A 20,283-nucleotide genomic window follows, 5' to 3' on the forward strand; every position below is an offset into this window, starting at 1 on the left:
GCAACTATTATCGTTGATCGCGCACGGGCGCGCAATATCGACTAGACAGTATCCGCTCTATGATAACGTGGGAACGCGTTTCCAAGGCGAGATCGGTGCGTGCAAGGTCGCAGGAATACACGATCGAGAGATTCCGGGCTCCGTCGCTCGAGGAAACGTTCGTCAAAGAAAGTCCTCTTTCCTGCCGTGGAGTCCTGACAGTACAATGGGATTACAATGTCGCTACATCGTGGCGATGCAAATTAAGAGCTCTAATGGCGTTTTAAGTACATGAGACGCGCCTGCTAAATACGATAAATGCGCGATAAATTGCTCTTATCCGCTTTGCTTTTGGTACCAATGATAATAACCCGCCAGTTCTATCTAATGGCACTAAAATTGCAGATACGCGATTTCATACGTGAATCGTGGAGTAACGGATTGAAAATGAGAAAAAAGCATGCTCGTTGAGGCATTTAAACTAATTTCAACTTGCTTCACTAACTTGTCTTACTCGCCAGGAAGCAATCACTCGTATGTCCAATCATGGCAGATTTTTTTAGGACACGCGTTTTCAGCTTTAATTCGTTTCATTCTCTATTAATCCTCTATGATGTTACATTTACATAGTTTTACGAAAACTAGTTTGCGTCAATTTGATTTATTTTCTTTAGATTGAAACTACGATCGCCAATTTTTTTACCTACACAATTGCAGAAAGCTTTTTCATTAGAATAGCAGATATTTTACCGTTATTTTTTCAGAGAAATCTAACCGCACGACAGGCGTGTAGCTAATACGAGGATGTTTACACGAGGAGGCGTAAGTATGTAACCGCTCCCTGAGCGGAAAAAACGCTCACACGTGATACTTGGCGGCAGCCAGAAATCCGGGCTTCGCGACGGCGATCCGATCGCTATAAAAATATAATAAAATATTCAGTCGCTCGCTAAGGCAGCCGATATAATGGCACGCGAAGTATCCGGTTACCCTGCGGAAAGATTTCGGCCGGGCCGGCCCGGATTTTTAGCCGTCCTTTTGCCGTGCACTCGCGTGCACGCGTATTTTCGCGCGCCGTTCTACAAGCGTTAACGAGCGACCGAACGAGTGAAGCTTGCCAAATGAGTGGCCATCGTGGGATCGGTATTAGCGTGCGTAAAAGTTTTATGCATTTTCTAATCTCTTGCGAAGAAGGGACGAGGCGCGCGAGGATTATCGACGACGTGCTCCGCTAATTTCGGCGCGCGTTGCACTCGTTGGTGGCCCCTTGCTCACGAGCGCGCATACAAGTTGGCCTTGAAGAATGGCCTTCGAGTCGTGAATCCACTTATTTTTTCTTCCCTTTTTTTTTTACTTCTGCCTTTTGCCAACCCCTCGCTATTCGCGCTGTTTCTGCGGTTCGCTCCTGTTACGTCGACGTCGTTGAGAAGCGAGAACGAGAACAGGGTCCTCTCTCGAGGACAGAGAGAAGGGGATCGGGACGAATCTGTCGGGCATCGGGAAGAATCGCGCGAATCCTAGAGCGACAAGGAGATGGACGACGTGGAAACACGTCGGCGTCGGAGATCGCGGCCCCGAAGTCGGGAGGGAAAGAGAAACGGCGGAGAACGCGCTCGAGAGAAGATCGAGAGATCTCGTTTTCTCGGAATCCGGCGAACCAACACGGACCCTACAAAGCGTTTCCGCTCGTTCGATATTCCGAAACCGCCTCGGTCGTACTCGTTTTGTCGCCCGTCGACCTCGGCGCCTTCGGCCGCGCTAAAAAGACGTGTTTTTGCACACCGGGATCGGATATAGCGAACTAGGCTTCTAACGCGTGTCGGTGCCGATTGACGACTCAAGAAAGGAAGCGCCCGGTGCGATTCTATGAATTTGTTGCACGTCTCTCGATCCTGGAAACATCCTGGAACGAAGCTGCCGCATAGCAGATGATGTTGCATGAGAAAGGCATTAACTCTTTCGGAACTCAGGAACAATGTTTCGAGTCACTTTTAATGCTCCAAATTACGATTCTTCTCATATATTTCTGATTTACATAGCTGTGAAACGTTTTTCTAAGAAACGAGATATTAATTAAGATTGCCTATCTCATTTAATCGTTAAATAATGAACGCAGTTTCAATGCAAATTTAATAGAATCTTAAAATTCATGCCATGCAGGAACATGAAAAAAGTTCATTACTTTGTACCCATGTAACAAACAATAACCAGCTATAATTTCAGTAGTTTACCCCTTTCCTCATCTTTGCGGTTAATTGGATTTATTGATTAAGAGATTGAGACTTTAATGCTTTGAAATCGAGACATTTTCGGCTATAAATTACGCATTAATAGGGATAATAGGTATAATGTTACAGTGTATTCAAACATTTCAAACTTCACCTCGCGAAATTCGAGAATGTACTAATTACGATCGCATAATTATAACATAGGAAATATGCAGTTTGTGCGCGACAGATGCCGTAATTACGACAACAAACTTCGCGCTTAATGAGCTGTCAACGGTGACTCATTGTTCCCACGTAGAAATTATCTGGAACTTGTTTCTCATTCTGGCGTATCTTTTCATTCGGTACAACGCGATCAAATTTCACTTGCTTTAGAAAAGATATTTGGATTTTTTACCAGATTATTAATAATCCTGTTAAAACAAGTGCTAAAAAGATAATGGAATCTCTTGATAATTAAATCAAAGGACTTACTTTGTAACAGTTTATTATGATCTGCCAGTCGATTAAAAATAACTTTTTTTTATTAATTTGTTCAAAAATCGGACAAATGAATAAAAGAAGGAAAATTTTCCAAAAGACCACAGCGTATGGATCTAAAAATACGAAATGGATTAATTTGATTCGTGCTTTATCCGATGTTTTTTTTTAGACGTTTACACGCAATTATTCATTCTAATTAGTTATGCAGTCACATGACAAGAATTGAATTTTATTTACACTACTAACAGCTATATTTGTTTCACCGTATCTTCGAATAGCCTTTCTGTTTACGGCTTCATGAAATGTGACTTATCGTCACAGCGATCGCACATTTGCACGATATTTATTCGTATAGTTAGAAACAGCTCCGTATTTTACGACGTGTGATTATACGATTACTGAATAACATTTAATGGCTCAATAATAGCGCAAAGGCCGATATTTGGTTACGATATTTCAATCGAACGGGAGTGACACCTCGATCGAGATCGTTATCGCACGTCCTAATTGGTATATCTGTTCGTCCGTGCCCGCCGACACTTTATCAGTGAGATAATATCTCGTGCGAGCGGGCGGCTCGTCTGTGCGAGTGCGGCACTCGTTTCCGGTAAGGAAGTCCCGGGAGAAACAGTGTCTCTGATCTTACGATTATTTCGACAGGATATCCGGAATGAATCGCACGCCGCCGAGATAACATTCATCCCTGCGCAGTAGGTTGCGGGCAAAACAAAATGATATTTGTAATTACATGTGTAGGCGCGGTGCTAAGTAGACAATAAAGTAGCGTAATTGCGACATAAACGCAATCGCACGTGTCGTAAATCTTTTTAAAGCACTGCGGCATAGTTAGCAATATTAATTCAACAAGTGTGATGATTTTCATTAAAATGGATTACACATTGTCTGCATACAAATAAGCACATTCATTTCAGAACATAATTTATATCCATATGATTTTTATAAGAGATTTCTTACAATTAATATTCAAATAATATCTAAAAAGCTGTGTCTTTTTATTCGCTGAAAGTACTAGCTGTTATTGCGAAAAATCAATTACATCAACAAAATGTTTCTTATACATTATGTTCTGTACGATTGACATATCGGCTATAATCGGATTTATAAATACGGCGACGCCGCGGATTAAGGTTGAACGATTGATTGCGAAATTTACGATACGACACGAAATAACGTGCGAATCGCAAGGAGGAAACGATGAAGACGACAACTGACGAGATTATCGTGAGACAGAAGCCGTGAGCGTTTGGCAAGTTTAGAATGACATCGTTGAAAAGTATTATCGAATGGAATAAGATGAAAAGCGGATTGAAGATACGAGGGGGAAAGAGACGCGAGAGAAGGACTTATGAATTTAAGGACGGGTCGGCGCGAAGTCGCCGGATTGATGCTAATCCGACCTGTCGCGGTAACCCGACGGCAGACGCAGGTGAGAAAAGAATCTTTACAACTTATTTGCAACGTTATCCAAATGGTCCGTGGGACGAGCGAGTTCGGAGTTCGTACCTGCACGACATTAATCCTCTGCGCGAGCACTCGCCGATTTAGTCTGGTCGCTCAAAAGATGATATACCCGGCGTAGGAAATCGAGCATGAATATGCTGATACGTCGATCACTCCAGAACAACCCACGTGCTAATTCGCGAGCTTTCCTTTCTGCCAAGTTCAACGATCGCTCTTTCACGTTATCCTTCAATGAAACGTGATTTATTTCGATGAATGCATCGTCATGCGTTAAGAACACATGACGTTAAGAATACATGATGAGGAATGCTATAATTTTATCAATTTTAAATCTGATTGAAAATGGTCTATGTCTCTATTTATTAAACAACTTTGCTAAAAGATCTTCATTAAGAACAAAAGAACAGTTGTTTAAAAATTAATTGTTTACGAGTTGGTTAATATATTATGCAAAATATGAGGCACTTTTCTACTAAGAGCCATAATTCGAAACATTCAGCGACCTATCCGGGGATATTCGCGAAAGGGGGGCTCGTCGGGAAGAGCGATCCCGTTGACGAACCTCGTCAGCGATGTCAACGAGGACTGATCCCGAGGTGGAGAAGACTCTCGAACAGGTTTTCGGTCGTGAGGTTAGCCACAGGCACGCGCTCGAAAGAGAACATTCACGCCTCGTCACGAAATACCAACCGGATCGACGCGAGTCTGATGAGGGGGGGAGAACGTGTGTGGACAGCATTCGTAATGTTTAATACACTATGCGCGTGGCTGCATATCGATGACAATGATTCAGAGAGAGGAGAGGCGCAAGCCGTTGAATCGGACTGGCACCCAAGGTACTATTGCGCGTCATTGTCCGTTGACTCAACATCGCGGAGTCGACAATGACCACCCACTAATGCATGTCTGAGAATAATCATTTCCCGTAACGCGCATGCTGATGACGCCCGCATATGGAGTTTTCTTTTCCACGATTTACGTGCATACGCGAGGGCGTTTACGGCTTCCACGCGACACCATCGTGTCTTTGCCGCAGATGCCGTGTTCGTCAAAGTAATAACATTCTCGTATTTATGACTTTACGATCGCCCAAGTGCTCGTAAATTCCCGTAATTATTAGATAATTCCTTGATTTATCTTCCTCGTGACTGATAAGCAACGCTGCAACAAGTCCGCGATTCTTAATACTGGGCTTAAGACTAAATTGGCAGGTGTGGCTTTCCGCTATGCGAAATAAATGTGTAAAGACCGCAGATGTCTATCACTTTACTACTACCTCGAATAGGAAGAAATCTCAAAGCATATTTTCTTTTAAGATATACTTTTATTGATGGCGCGCCCACCTTCATTTTTGCGTGTTCTTTAAATTGACTTTTGATTTCTCCATATTGTTTCACGTATATGTCTCTCTATCTCTCTTTCATACGCATACACACTCACTCGGACATAAATTTGAACTACAATAAAACGTCGCATATCCGGTTAATCTCGCGGGAACTGACGTATCCGTATGTAGTAAACGCAGATAAGCCTGGTAAATGTAGAAAAGAATCCAGACAACTTCGCTGCGGGGAGAAAAGGTGGAACGCGAGACACATGGAATTTTAGACGTCAGCGTGCTCGCGGTATCTCCTGTCGGAGCGGAAAGGAAACGGTGGAGAAACAGGCGAGAAAGGAAAAGAATACTTCGAACAGTCCTGTCTCCCTCCCTCCCTCCCTCCCTCTCTCTCTCTCTCTCTCTTATATCCTTCTTCTATATGTTCTCGAGGGTTACCGTGGGCGAATGGGGTACCTCGTCGGTCGGAACAAAGCTCAGATAAGAGTAACCGTAAGAGAAAAAGCCGATCGAGAGACACAGAAGAGGAGTACCTCTCTTATCGCATGGCCGGACGAGTTGAGGCGAGACGGAGGACACTTCGAGGTATTTTTCACGGCGATAAATAATCCAGAACGAACGTCATTCCCTGAACTGACACAAGCGAGTTGCGAGAGGAAAGATCGAGGTGCGCCGCGATAGCAGCTCTTTCATGCCTCTATCAGCCCTCCTCCTCCTCTTCGCTCTTTCGTGTGTCCCCTCTCTCTCTCTCTCTCTCTCTCTCTTTCTCGTATCTCCCAATCTCTCTCTCTCTTCGCCGAGTAATATCTACCTGGAAGCAGTGTCCACTGCGGGGGCACATGGGCTACGAAGGCACTTACACGACCTATTTCGAGACTCGGAGAAATAATGTGTCTCCATTGGTGGGCCAGACGATCGGTCGATTGCGATTACGGGTGCGCACCCGGGCTCCAGGGGCCCCTGGACTTCCGGTATACGAGTGCCCCCTCGCGAAACCCGCGACATTCAGTGATATATCTAAAGGAGCACCGTATCTACGACTAAGAGCCCGGATAAGGAGGGTGAAATATATATATTCAGTAACGATAACTTTGTTTTATAGACGTGGCGCTGAAAATGGATAGGCAGCGTTGCATCCATGCAGAAAAACGGTGCTATCGTACCACCGACACATAAAGGGATAAAAATAACTATTGGTTTTAAATTTGACTTTATCTTCACTATTTAGCTTTGTTATAAATGAAAGCTAAGAAAGACAAAAATCAGTGAAACGCGAAATTTGTAATCATATTACCTATACTCTATTTGTAAATCGGAGCACTGCGCTAAAATTTGAAACTTAAATTGATGAACGCGGATGAAAGTGGCGTTACAGGGAAGTGTCCGACGTTTTCTTCATTACGCGTTTAAAGCGTATCATTTGGGGCTCCCCGTCGATCCGATCTCTAAATTTGCAACGTAACAACGAATCATCCATCCTCGCGATGAGAGCAACGGACCTTACGATGATCGACGTATCGCAATCGCGGCTGATTGCACCTCGCAGTATGCAGCTTCGGCATTCTCGAGAAATATCGACCCTGTTATTTGCCGAAGATCGTTTCGGGCAAGGAACGAGTCTCGGGGTATACGCCGCAGAAATAAATCGTGCAGTAGAAATCGCGGCTACGAGAACGAACTCGAATACGGTTTTCGGCTAAGTATACTCGTCGTGTAATGTCGTCGCGTGGTGCACGTGTTGAAGGAACGTCCCGAATTAGATGCCTGCGACCCGTCTCCGTTCGTGGAGTAATTTAACCCCTGAACTTTGCTTGCACATCTGGACGTTTGTTGACTCGGCGCTATTGCTTTTATTTCGATAACGTGGTTACGATGCGATGGTACCGCAGAGTAATCAAATCTTGAACAGAATAACGTGGTCAAATTTTAAAATGTAATACAGCTCTGTACTTCGAAACGAGATCTTAAGGTGATCCTAAAGCCGTGATCCTAGCCGGTTTTTTTCAGTTTTTTTCTTAGCACTAATCTTTTAATTGGCTTTATAGAAATGCAAAATTCTTGTCTAGAATTAAAGTACGCATCAAAATCTAGGTCATGGTGGTCGAATTTATATGTGGTGGTCGTCACGTATAACAAAAAATATTAATTTTTTTTCGTTTTTGATATAAATTCGACCACCATGACCTAGATTTTGATGCGTACTTTAATTCTAGACAAGAATTTTGCATTTCTATAAAGCCAATTAAAAGATTAGTGCTAAGAAAAAAACCGAAAAAAACCGACTAGGATCATGCACGGCTTTAGGATCACCTTAAGATAGAACTCTTATGAATGTTTAAGTAATGTAGGTAGATAAACGAAGGCTAATATAGGATAATGCAAACATTTAGATAAAATTAGATATATTCTTTACTTGCCATTGATTATTTTAATAGAAATAATAGCATCTATGTAATTAACGTTATTTTGTCATTGAATCGAAATACTTTACAATAAGTATGCCTTGTATAAAAGTGTTATAAAGCGCAAATGTTTCTATCGGCTTCTCGATTATTTCGCGAGTAATTATTTAATTATTTTTTTCAGTGACATCCCACGGTTCCTAGCTTTTTCTCCCGTACTCTAGGAACAAGAAACGCAGGCATATCCCGCGGTGAAGTTGAATACATTTCGGCCGAATTCCGGGTAGGAAACGAGGAGTAACGATTTTTTCTCCTCTTTCCTCACGACCTTCTGTGGTCTCTCAAGTTTGCCTGGGGAAGGAGGAACTTCGAATACCGATGGCGGGCGGCAAAAAACCATTTCAACTAGTCTGAAGAGAAGCGGCGAAAGGCCCATAAAATGAGGGACTGAGAGGGACCCGTGGTTGTCCCCGTGTTCTAACAGATGTAACGCGGCGCTTAATGTGGCTAACCTACCGCGACGAGTGTGCCATGACGAATCCGCGTCTAACCGAAAACCGGTGAAATCGATACCCGACGACTCGCTATGTTGTTGGTGTGATTCAGATAATTACGTACATTTTTAAAATAGCATGTTCATTCTGTGTCTAGAATCGTCTCGGGTTGCCTCTGACAATAATAATAACTCTAACCACCTAAAGTTCTGACACACCATTATATTTTTTTAAATCACGATCGTTAAATTCGTGAGAAAACAGTTCTGCTGATTCTATCACGGCAAATAAATCTTCTTGAGTAACATCATTATTGAATAGTTTCCAACATTCACAAATTGAAATAATCAGGAATAAGACAGTCACGAATTGTGATAAAGAAAATCCTAGTTGATTGTTTTTTTATCAAATACACATAATTATATCTTTTTTCGATACATTTGTACAACCCTAATCATATATTCTCCTTAATACCACATCTGATTCTCTTGCTTGAACGATTTTTCGCCCTTGTTCATCTCTCTTGTTGGCCAGGATCCGTATAATACAGAGATGAGATATCGGGGCAGGAGAAGATGAACGAAAAACACGCAGTTATCATAATGTTCGGTTCCGCTTGTGTAAGCGCTGAATCGATAGGAATCCTATAATCTCTTGACACGCGCGATTACGGACACAGACAGCCTGATCAGCGGATAGACATACGCGCAAATGGTGCAATTTAGCAATTTAATTTCGACGGTTGAATTAATCGAGAAGTTAATTAAGTTAAGACGAAGCGAGACGTCTCGTTTTGGCTCCGAAAATGGTTTATTTCTATTTGCTGCTCGTATTTTCTAGGCATATAGTTTTTAATAGATTCTCGCTTTATTCTTAACTTTGATATTCATGCAGTTTCAAAATTACATATTTTTATAACTGTCGTTTTAATATTGTCGTTCCTAAATTTGCTTTTCAAATCATTCGAGAAATGCACGCTTTGTATCACTATATACGATTATATGCACGAGATACGCAGGGTTATCTGTACAGTTAATTGAATCGTAGGATTATATTCGCGCAGTGACACGGTAGGAAATTAAGGGTCATCTATCTCCGGCGTTCCACGCCGCGTTTAATAGATTTGTGACAAAATAACATTACGCCAACGTAACATAAATTTCGGGATCGCGAATTATTGCATCTAACGCGACATCGAGTTACTCCGAAATCCTCGTAAACGTGTCGCACGCGATGAAGTAACGCGTCCATTCTACTGTATATTAGCGAGATACGATCAGAATATTATTTGACGATAGCAATATACATGATATTTAAAATAGAAAGCGCGAGCTCTCTATCAGACTAAAAGGAGTGAAAGTCAGAAGTCGCATATAATCACCTATAATATGATCACGTCACGTAACACGCTGTGCAAATTATGCTGATACAACCTATATACCTATGCTCTATACTGTTCTATGTATTGTACTTTTGCCGACTCATACGCATATCGAAACCTGCAAATTTTCCTCGAGCGCATCGGTAATTACATCGAAGGTAATCATCCTGATTGACACTGATTGCCTGCGAGCTGCACTCCGCGCGGATCATTGTTATTCATTAAGACTTCCACCGCGACTTCTGGCATTACCGAAAGCGGCTAAAGTCGTAGCCGAGTATTACGACATGGTACGCCGCGCCGCGCCTGGCCGACTGCTCGCAGCGAGAGTGCCGAGTTCGTCGGCGAACAGCGATGCGTTTATTAAGCGCCGCAACATCTTAATGGCTATTTACGCGTTCGTTTTTCTATCGCCACCGTGGGCGAACAGGGCTATATTTACCCTGCGAAAGAGTTCGATGCGTTGATTTCGGTATTCCATCTATTGAATATCGTAGCATATCAATTATCCGTCGCATTGCACAGGATGCAAATATCGATAAAGAATGACTAAACGATTAGCGATAATTTTATCTTCAGTATATACAATGATGCATTTTTTAAAGATAAAAATACCTCAGTTGTCAGATTCAGTGTTATAAATATAAAAAAAAAGCATTAGGTTTTCTAAGGGCCGATTGTTACAATTTATTGATAAACTAATTAATAGTTTAAATCATATGTCTATCTTTGTTTAATTGGAAGGAAAAACAAAGACACATATATGATTTAACTATTAGTTTGTTTACCAACAGATTGAAACAACCGGCCCTAAGAGATTTAAGAGTCCGTTTTAGCGTTATAGCTAGATAGATAGCATTACTACTTTCGCAACGTTCGTCCTTTTACGCATGCAAAATTAAATCTGACTTCCATGACACACCCTGTTAGATTCCGTGCAACGCGCACACTGTTAGTCAATACCGATGCCAATGGTATACGAGATCGAGAGGTTGAGCAACCTCTGGCGTTGACGTGAGCGCGCGCGAACGAGAGTGACGTGAGACAGTCGGCGCGGTGGCTGCCTGCGGTCATCGAGAAATGTTAATTAAACGCCTTTCCTATATAAGGATCCGGCAATGTTCCGTAAGAGGCATTAAAGCGGACTTAGATCCGCATCAGCCTCGAAAGGTCGTCCGAGTGCCTCTGCGAAGCGTCTTGTAGTAGCGAGACATTCGTTGGAGAGATGCCTTCCGGTACTTCGTAATAAAAGGAATGTAACTGGATGCAGCACGGAATGCGCGCAACATATTTGGCGAACTTTATTTTTCGTCGAGAATATCTCACTTCCTCAATACCGTAAAGATGAAACATTGAAGAAGCATTCTTTCCCATTTAAAAAATTCTAAATAATTATAGAACTAAATAATTTAAAACAAATATAATTTATCTTAATGTTAAAAATTCAAAAACGTATTTTGGAGTACAGGATAAAATGTCAATGAGTTTCTATGTATCCCAGAAACTTGTTTAGACAAGTATGGTATACGTTCGTCCTCTTGACACTCATTCTCGCGTTGCGTCAAAGTACTCGCGCGCACTCGGCTCCCGGTGGACACGCGTGGCTCTTACGACCCTTATAAAAAAGACATTCCGGCCGAGCTGCGGTTAGTTCTTAAACGTTGAGCTTATTCCCGATGTCGACGTTTTACGGCGTCTCTGCTCCGCGTCGCGCCGCGCCGGTGGCGGTAATCGTGCTCGCGCGAGTTTCGTGACGCGGGAGCACGGGGTCTTAAAAATAAACCAATAAAGCGTCGTTTCACACGAAAGTTTATACGAAAGCGGGGCCCCCCTCGAGCCGGTGGCGGTGTCGCGCCGCGCAACGTCGGTCGCTCCGGTCGCAATAAAAGTAAAACTCGCAGTGGCGACGGCGACGACGAAGACGACGAGGCCACATCTCCGCGTTGCCCATTTCGAGAGGATCGAATCCGTCACCCTTTGTGGACAGAAGGATGCCGTTCGCTTTATTGCTCCTCTCACGTCGGTCCTGCGGGCGCTTGCATGTGTGTCCCTCTCGGTATGCGGAGATCCGACCGCCGGGCGTTTCTGTTTTTTTTTTATGGGCGCGGCCAGCTCTTAAAGTTTATACAAATCCGGGCTATATGCGCCATCGTGGTAAACGCACGAGTCTTAAAAGGTCCGGCTTTGTGCGGGCGTACGAGACGGACGAGGAAATGGAGTGTAATAACCAGGAAAAGTGTGATCGCGCGCGGGAGACGCGATTCGTTCCGCGCCAGCTCGTTATAATTATCTACCTACTTAGATAGACATGATTTTACTACCTCGGCTAAGTAAATTCATTTGAAGATGAGTAACGCTCCAGCTTTTCTTAAACGTGTTGCAGTAAAGTTCTTTTACGTAGTTCTTGTCCAAAGTTTTATTTAATGTAGAAGACATTTTTCTTGGAATTATTGGTACTGGATATTGAACTATAAAAGCAACAATCAATATCATATCTATATAAACAGCGTGATATTCTTTCATACAAATAAAATTTTACGCACGAAATATTGCCGCAACATATTCGGCAACGTTGAAGGTAGGATAGCTCCGAAATTTAGACCTCGTGAAACTAAGGTGTATTCCACGGCGGTTCGACGGCGTCAAAGTTATCTACCACCTTTGACTTTTTCCCCGAAGGCGGTTTGTTAACCTCGTTGTTTAACGAAGGAGACGACATGTCATTGCCGCACTGCGGTTTCCAGCAACATGTCGAGGCGGGGTGGCATGTGCAGCGGCCTAAATGTATATATACACACGGTCCGTAAACGGACGATATATTCCACGAAGAGCGGAATATGAAAGAGACACGCGGCCCGAGTCGCGGCGAAAGGTAAGCAAACTCAAGTCGCGAACCAAGTCGAAATCCACGTGTGGGCCCCGCGCTGACAAGCAGACAAGAGACGAACCAGGCCGACTCGCGCGGATGGCGTTATTTCTGGACCGTTCGCGCTCCAGGATAAAAGAACGGATCGAGCCTGCGATATACCACCGAGAAGAAATCATCGGTATGCCGTAACGCAACGAGGCTCCCGAATCACCGGTTTCAGACGTCGTAAATTCGTCGGAGCTCAGCGCGCGAACCTGCTACCGCGGGGTTTATGGGGCATGAGATTACTTTTCAGGAGGTCATCGGGGGTGGAAGTAGCGACGTGAAGCCCATTGAAATTAAGCGTCGCAGCCGCTCGCGCCCGCATGGAATACGAACGCGGGGGACGTCGGAGTCGTCGCGCACCAAGAACCCGCTGGTCGATCGATCGCACACCTGCACGTCGTTATGCGCGGTGAAATAAATCGCGCGAAATAGCTCTAGGAATTTTTTTTACGAGAAAATGTTACGCTGGATCGAGTAAAATCGCGAGAGAAAACTATTCATTTATTCAGAATAAAATATAAAGTAATTCTTAAGAAATTTCTTATGAAATCTGTTCTTTAGTCTGACGAGAATTTTCGTAGGAAATCCAATAATATCGTTGTCGCTCATAAAAGCGGAGATGGAAAGAGACCAGTAATAATGTTACCAACCACGCGTAACATTGTCAAGCTACGGAGTCAAAGGTAAAGCAACAAAGACAAAGCGAATCTCTGTGACGTCTCCGGCCGTCGTTATTAATTCTATCTATACCATCGCCTCTCACTTTGCCACTATTCATGTAATACTCGATACTTTCCTCGCTTTCATATATCCAACGAATAATTACACCGAGCATGCTCACGAGGGACGCGATTAACAATAAAGGCAATAGCCGGCTTTGTGTCTTCGCGTCGCGTTTGGGGAAAAGTCGACGTCCGTGATTAAAACCACATTTAAACCATCACCGCCGCGCCGCGTCCGCGAATTCCCGCGTGCGGTATGTAAAGAGACGAGTAAAACCGCGAGACGCGCGCGGAGCGAGCGAGCGAGAGTTACGACCAAGGAAAAAGAGGCGAATAATACGAAGGAGAGAAAGACCAAGTATTCGAATAATGGCGTAAGCTAGACAAGAAGGCACGGCGGATGTAGCGAGCGAGAGAAACCGCGGATATGTGGGAAAAGAAAGACAACGAGCGACATAGACAACCGAGAAGTTCATTCCACGTATCAATTAGAGAAGCCGCTATTAATTTGTGAGAGGTAACAGGTACGTTAACAGAGAACATTTTTCTCATTCAATCGCTTCATCTCTCTCACGGACGAAACGCGTCTCGTCTTAGGCGCTTTCTTTCTCTCGCACGCGTGCACGTTCTTCGAATTTCCCTGTTTTTGGGCAGCATCGGGATTGTTACCTCTCCTCCGCTTCGCCTAATCTCCGAGATCTAATGCTTGAAGCCCCGTCGCGCGTCGCCTCGGCCACTCGCCATTAATAGATACGTCACACGCTGCCAATTAGGAACGCGTACACCGGTACTCGTGATTAATCCTGCCTGTCCGCCGGTATCTCGGACGATGCACGAGCCGCGATCGTCGTCGCCGTGAATAACGCGCTCGCACTCACGTGTGCGCGCAATGGCACGTGTGCGAGCGTGAGGACGTGACGTCGCCATGAGTTACATAGTTGCAAGGTCCCGAGGAGTAATACATTCCAGAAGGCTGCGTAACCATGGCTCTTTTTAGTTACTTTATCTCGATACATCTAACATGTCCAGCGCTGGCTGCCTTGCCTGTTGAAATTTACTCAACTACAATTATAATGTTGAACGACGCCGCGGTCTCTAACTGAGAATCTTCCATTCGAAGAATTATTATGTAATCGAGGATGAGAATGCGATACGCAAAAAAGCAACGTTGGGGATAATGATATCTCATGCTTGATTTGTCGCCTGGATTCTCGCGAGTTCGCTCCGCAAGCGGCCGATAATCATAATGCAGAGAGACGAACTGATAGTCGACGTGTGTTGCAACGACGGAGTCGGGCGCGGCGCTCACAGCTGAACGGCTCGCTGCACGGCCTGTCGATACATTCACGAACGACGTGCGGAACGTTATCGGGACTAGCGATCTCTCAGGAAAATCGATTCTACCCTGGTTCCTGTCGCGCCTCGCGCGTCACAACGTTTCACGCTTCTTCGGGGCCGATAACGAACGCGATCAAAACACTTTGTCGGATCTATTCTCGGCGAACGCATTCACGAACAGGTTCCTTATGCAAATCCCTATTTCGAGAGGAGAAACGAGAGAGCTTATGAATGCCGATAAACTCCGTTAACACGTTCGAGGGAAGGTGTTCCACTTGCGTATCTTTTTGATCATGCATCTTGATGTGGCGTCGTTATGATCGATTAGCGGTTTAGCTATTTCATGTAAATGTTGCATTGTGTTTGAAGTATAAAAATGCATCTCGCTGCATAGATATCACCGTCTTACAGCGGTCCTAAATCAGATAAATGGGATATAAAATTTCTGAATTTAACTAGCATTTAGAAATACGAACGACAATGATAGTAAAAGTATATAATGTCGATCATGCTCGTAACAACTAGATATATAGCGAGGAAGATTGCAAGAACAGGTCGTAACAATATTATAAATAGTGTAACTCTTGTTTATTACACAGAAAGAAGACTTTAACAGATCGCAACTTTGCCATATCCCGTTAGTTCGCAGTCAGGAGCAGCCGTCTCATTGCGCAGTTTCATTTTCATAACACCGCGGGAATAATGTATTATTCGCAATAACTCGCACACTCACAGATCTCTTAGTTATTCGACAAACCGGCGATCCGTCGCGCGTAATGTCCCCCTGCGGACCCCGTGATCTACTGCCGAAGGTAGGCAATGCACCTTCGAACGCCGGATCTAAATCTTCTCTTCGCCAAGCCAATGGCCGGAACACGGCGGTGCATCGGATTTTACGGCCGCCGCCCCGCCAATTTCCGCGTACCGCAAATTTTATGCACCTGTTGACCCGCGAGTGTATCGGCTAGCACGTAGCCAAGGCGATATTCCCGCGATTCAGGCGGAACATATCACGTTACGGTATAGATCAACTGTTCCTTTGCATCATGCAAGAATTTCGTGGTTTTAAGCTTTGATAATTCATTGCGTATAGACTTTTAGAAAGTTTTACACAAGAATGTAATTTCAAATATAATATATCTTGTTCTAGAGGAGAAAGAGATATATATGTACATAATATTAAAAAATTATTATAAATAAAGTCCAAAGTTGTACAGTATACTTGTAGCGATGTGAGAAATAACAAAAAGAAGTCCGAAATTTTTCTCACTGTTGCGGCCGCTTGACCTCTCGCGAGGAGACGCAACAAGGATAAAAAGGTCCGAAGTAAAGGGCTTTACTGCTGGCTGTCTCCTGATAGTAATGTCGTCGGCGTGATTTGTGGTTCAAGTCCAAGGCAGGAGTCGCGAGGAGAGCGCGCGCAGCCGCGTGTAATGATCGGGGAATGCGTTTTTCACGCTTCTCAATTCGAATTTGCCGTCAGTGTATTAGACTTGCGCGAAAGACCAAACCGCCAAAGCGATCATTGTCGTCGCGTTTCTTAGAACGCCTTTTCGTCGTTGCCATCTGCTTTCCATTCGCGAGCGTCTTTCTTGCACCTCCCCGTCATCTTCGATACATTGTCCGGATGCTGAAAATTGCACATGCGAGTAGCTCATCGGCGGGGATACGCAAGCGAGAGCGGTTTATTTGGATTCTTCTCGGATGTTTACTCATCATGATACGTTTTTGTTACCGCGAGCGGAAGTTTACGGTGAAAGAGCTTCGCACATACGGTCGAAGTTAGTCTTTTAGTAAATATATAGTCTTTGTAAATTTTTAACAGAAAGAGGAAGTGGAGGATTTATCTTTTTTTATACATGATTTTTAATATATTACAATCAAAAGTTCACTTCATTGCTGTTCACTAAAGAATTATAAGAAAAGAAGAATCTTTGCAAAGTTAATTTATTTTAAGAGCGAATTTTAGAAATGAAGACATTATTGACGATTTACGTTCCGAGACTTGCATAATTCACAGGATTGTTTAACAACATCATAATATAGCTATTTGTGAAATGTCAGCGATTTAAAGTTTCTGGGAATAGTCACGTCGGGAATGTCGCCTCGATCATAAACGCGTACGAACTCGTCATCGAAAGGTCGCCTTTCGAATTTATTAGCGTCATTCGCGAAATACAATTAGCGTTCGGAAACGTGACGTGTTCTCACGCACGATGGATGAAGACGTGAATCACGGCAGAAAGACGTTTTTTTTCCACGAAGTGTCGTAGAGTCCATGGACTACGATGGAGAGGGCGATGGTCGCCAACGTCGTTCACGAAACAGGTTCACACTTAACCGGGTCGCCATTTAGGCCGCCGGCCTGCCAATTAGTCGCGAGCCTGGTCGGGGAAACACGAAGGGAATAAACGAGGCACAGGCGGCAACTTCATGGCCATCACGGTGAGTTAATAATAATGACTTTCAATAAAGAAATTGAAAAAAATCACTTTGTATGTCATCTCCGTAGATTCATAACAGAATCTTTTTAAAATTTTAAAATTTTATTAAAAGTTAGATTACATGAGGTGGCAGTGTCATGAATTTTTCTTAGATATATACATAAAACATACTTCTTCAACACATAAAGAAAATTAACTTGACACTTTTAATAAAATTTTCTATAATATTTTTGACGCAATTACAAGATACATTAAATTTGGCTATTTTTAACGATCGTTGATGAAATCGAGAAAATTGTTGTTAATTAATGTTGATTACAATCGTATAGCTTTTAATTCCTTCGCTATTTAGTAAGAAAAGCAAACCGGTTTGTTTCATCGTCGCGATCGATACCCCGTTTATTTAATATTCGCGTATTGTTCTAGCCAGAGAAAGAGAAAGAACGGAACGTGACAGATAGAGATAGAATGTTCGTAACCAGACATTCCAGTCCACCAGGGGCGTCCGTTTCCGTTTCTCGTTTCACACGACCCGGACAGAATGTCGCCGATGAACTCGTCCGGCAGAAGGTGAGAATCCGCCTCGGTGACGTTCCCCGGATTCCATCTCCGTCGCGATTGGCACCTCCTGCCACGCTCGTTACATTACTTTGTCAGCGTGTAAGAATAAAGACGCTGTCGCAATAAGATTTTTAATATATTCGCCTGCCGACAACGATTATCGCCGCACGCGCGCGTTTTCTTCATCCTCAGGCCCGTACCTGCCCTGTCGAGGGCTATCGCGCGTCGCATGACCGTTTTCGCAGTACCTGCGACACAGTTAATTAGTCCCGGTCCCGCGAGGTACGTCGCCCGTTTGCGGATATTTACGTCGGGCCCGCGTCGACTTAATGCCCTTTAATATACACGCCGAGCCCTCGTCGTCGTCGTCGCGCGCGGCGGAGTTAGATGCGCCGGGTTACCGTCAAGTATCCGTCGTGTCCGTCGCGGGAGATGACGAGCGTTCAATTAACACCGTAGGCACGGTGGAATGCCTGCGATCGGTACGTTACGCCTGTAATTTGTTCCCGCCGCTCGCTCACGCTCTCGTGCGGATTGCGTATTACGCGCGTGTGAGCGGCCGAGTCGTGGACATATACAGACGCGTCTGCAAATTGCGGCTCTCTGATAGCGAGAGCGAGAGAACCGTGTAGGAATTGGATAGGAATAGTCTACTGATGTGGAAACTAATATAGGACAAATATGGAAATATAAATTTGCTGCCGCCAACTATGGAAGAGACACCGCCAGATAATTTTGCTAATGAATCATTGTCGATTCTTTAAAATTACCTATATATTGTGTAGATCGGCGTAGAACAAAATTCCTTTTAAGCTCTTGTCAGATTGTACTAGCTTGTTAAGGATAAAAATTAACTTCAAACTTTGGAACGTTGCCATTAGCCTCTGAAACCGTAATATCTTCACCGTGTACGAGACGCACACTTCAGTTTGCATAGTTGTTTTACAGGGAGAGACGAGGTCTCAATTAACGTCGCGAAGTCGATGGAATTTCTGATAATTCTCCTCCTTCCCTCCTTCATCTCGCTCTTCTTCTCCAAATCTGCACGATCACGGATGAAAACGTATCATCGCGAGAGAGTCGATCGTCGACAAAATGCGTTTCTCGTTTGACGGAATGAGGGTGAGTTATGTTAATGATGGAGAATGCATATCTATTTGCGCATGTCGGATAGAAATGTGTTTAAATTAGAGAGCGTAAGACTTTCAAGATGTGGGTCACTCGAGCATCGTGCATAACGCAAAGTTGCTTCACGTAACTCCGTCCGCGATTACCTTTTCCACGTGACGAGGTATTTTACTACACGGAAATACGCGAATAATCTCGTTTATCCATTAAATCGCATCTCGCCGATCTCGGCAAACCGCATAATGTACTCTTCTCTACTCCGCCACCGCGGCGATCGGATGAAAAATCATTAAAAATAATTGAAAAATGCACGAGCGTATTTAACGAGGAAGCGTAAGTCGATGAGGCATGCAGATATGCGCGCCGCGAGAGTTTAACTCGAGGTCGTATCGCGCAATAAATTGCATCACGGCCCGAGAGAGCCGAACATTATGTTTGCTTTGCTGCCCTTGTCAAACATATGCCGCATGCGAAGGGCCCGTTCGCAACTACCAACGCTGACTTCAACACTGGCCGCCTTCGACACGATGATGCACCTTCCCGTGCCGTTTGCATTTCGTTTGCTCTTGCATCTGCCTCTCTGCTTCATCGATTTCTCGATTGTAACCGCTGTTGCGTAACATTCGATCCCTTATAAGTATTACGCTCTCGCCTCTCAGGGCATAATAATGATCTTTGGTGCCTACGTGTATTTAGTGCTTGGCCTTACGACTCTCAGGCTATGTTAACATCAAATGTAACTTTTGATATTCGCGAATCTGTTTCAGATGATTTTATTCATTGTACCACTTATATTATATTAATGACATGATTTACTATATAATTAATATAGACACACAATATATTAAACCAAAAATTAGAAATAAATTATTGTTTTAGGTAAGATTTTATAAAAAGAGTGTAAAATAAGAATTTCTGTTTTATACTTTTTAAGAAATAATTGAGTAGATACATATTGTAATTGCTATTAAAATTTGTTGTCAGAATAAGTCAGGTGAATGCATATATTATACGTCTGTGGTTCCCCGACGTATTTACTTAATTATAATTTTTTTAAAAACACTACTTCTACGTGCGTGAACACAATTTCCAATGTCTGCCTCTCACCGCGTATTCCTAGAAAATTACAGAGGCTTCTTTTGCTCACTCGCCTGAAGAAGGCCAGCCAGGCAGCTGGTAAAGCGATCCGTCCGAGAGACAGGTTCAGCTCGATACGTGTTTCCTCCCTCGTTTCCAGAGGCATTGTCCTTTTTGTGGACCTTGAGCGGGCGCGACAAGAAGCGAATGGTCTGTGGCACGCGAGCGTTTAAAAGACCTTGCACGGGGTCCTGTTTAACTAATTTGGTTATTAAAATGAATATCCTTCGCCTTTATGACGTTTCACGAACACG

General features: G+C 43.7%; 1 long non-coding RNA gene across 1 annotated transcript in view; it reads left to right on the plus strand.

The window, feature by feature from the left end:
• The window catches only part of LOC139818374 (uncharacterized), a 118,964-nt gene extending 110,285 nt beyond the window's left edge, over positions 1-8,679 (plus strand). Inside the window, exon 3 of the long non-coding RNA XR_011733419.1 lies at positions 8,095-8,679. This is a non-coding gene — a long non-coding RNA (uncharacterized lncRNA). The remainder of the gene's footprint in view (positions 1-8,094) is intronic.
• Positions 8,680-20,283: the final 11,604 nt, after the last annotated feature.

The sequence above is a fragment of the Temnothorax longispinosus genome, chromosome 8 (assembly GCF_030848805.1).
Source record: "Temnothorax longispinosus isolate EJ_2023e chromosome 8, Tlon_JGU_v1, whole genome shotgun sequence".
Lineage (NCBI taxonomy): Eukaryota > Metazoa > Arthropoda > Insecta > Hymenoptera > Formicidae > Temnothorax > Temnothorax longispinosus.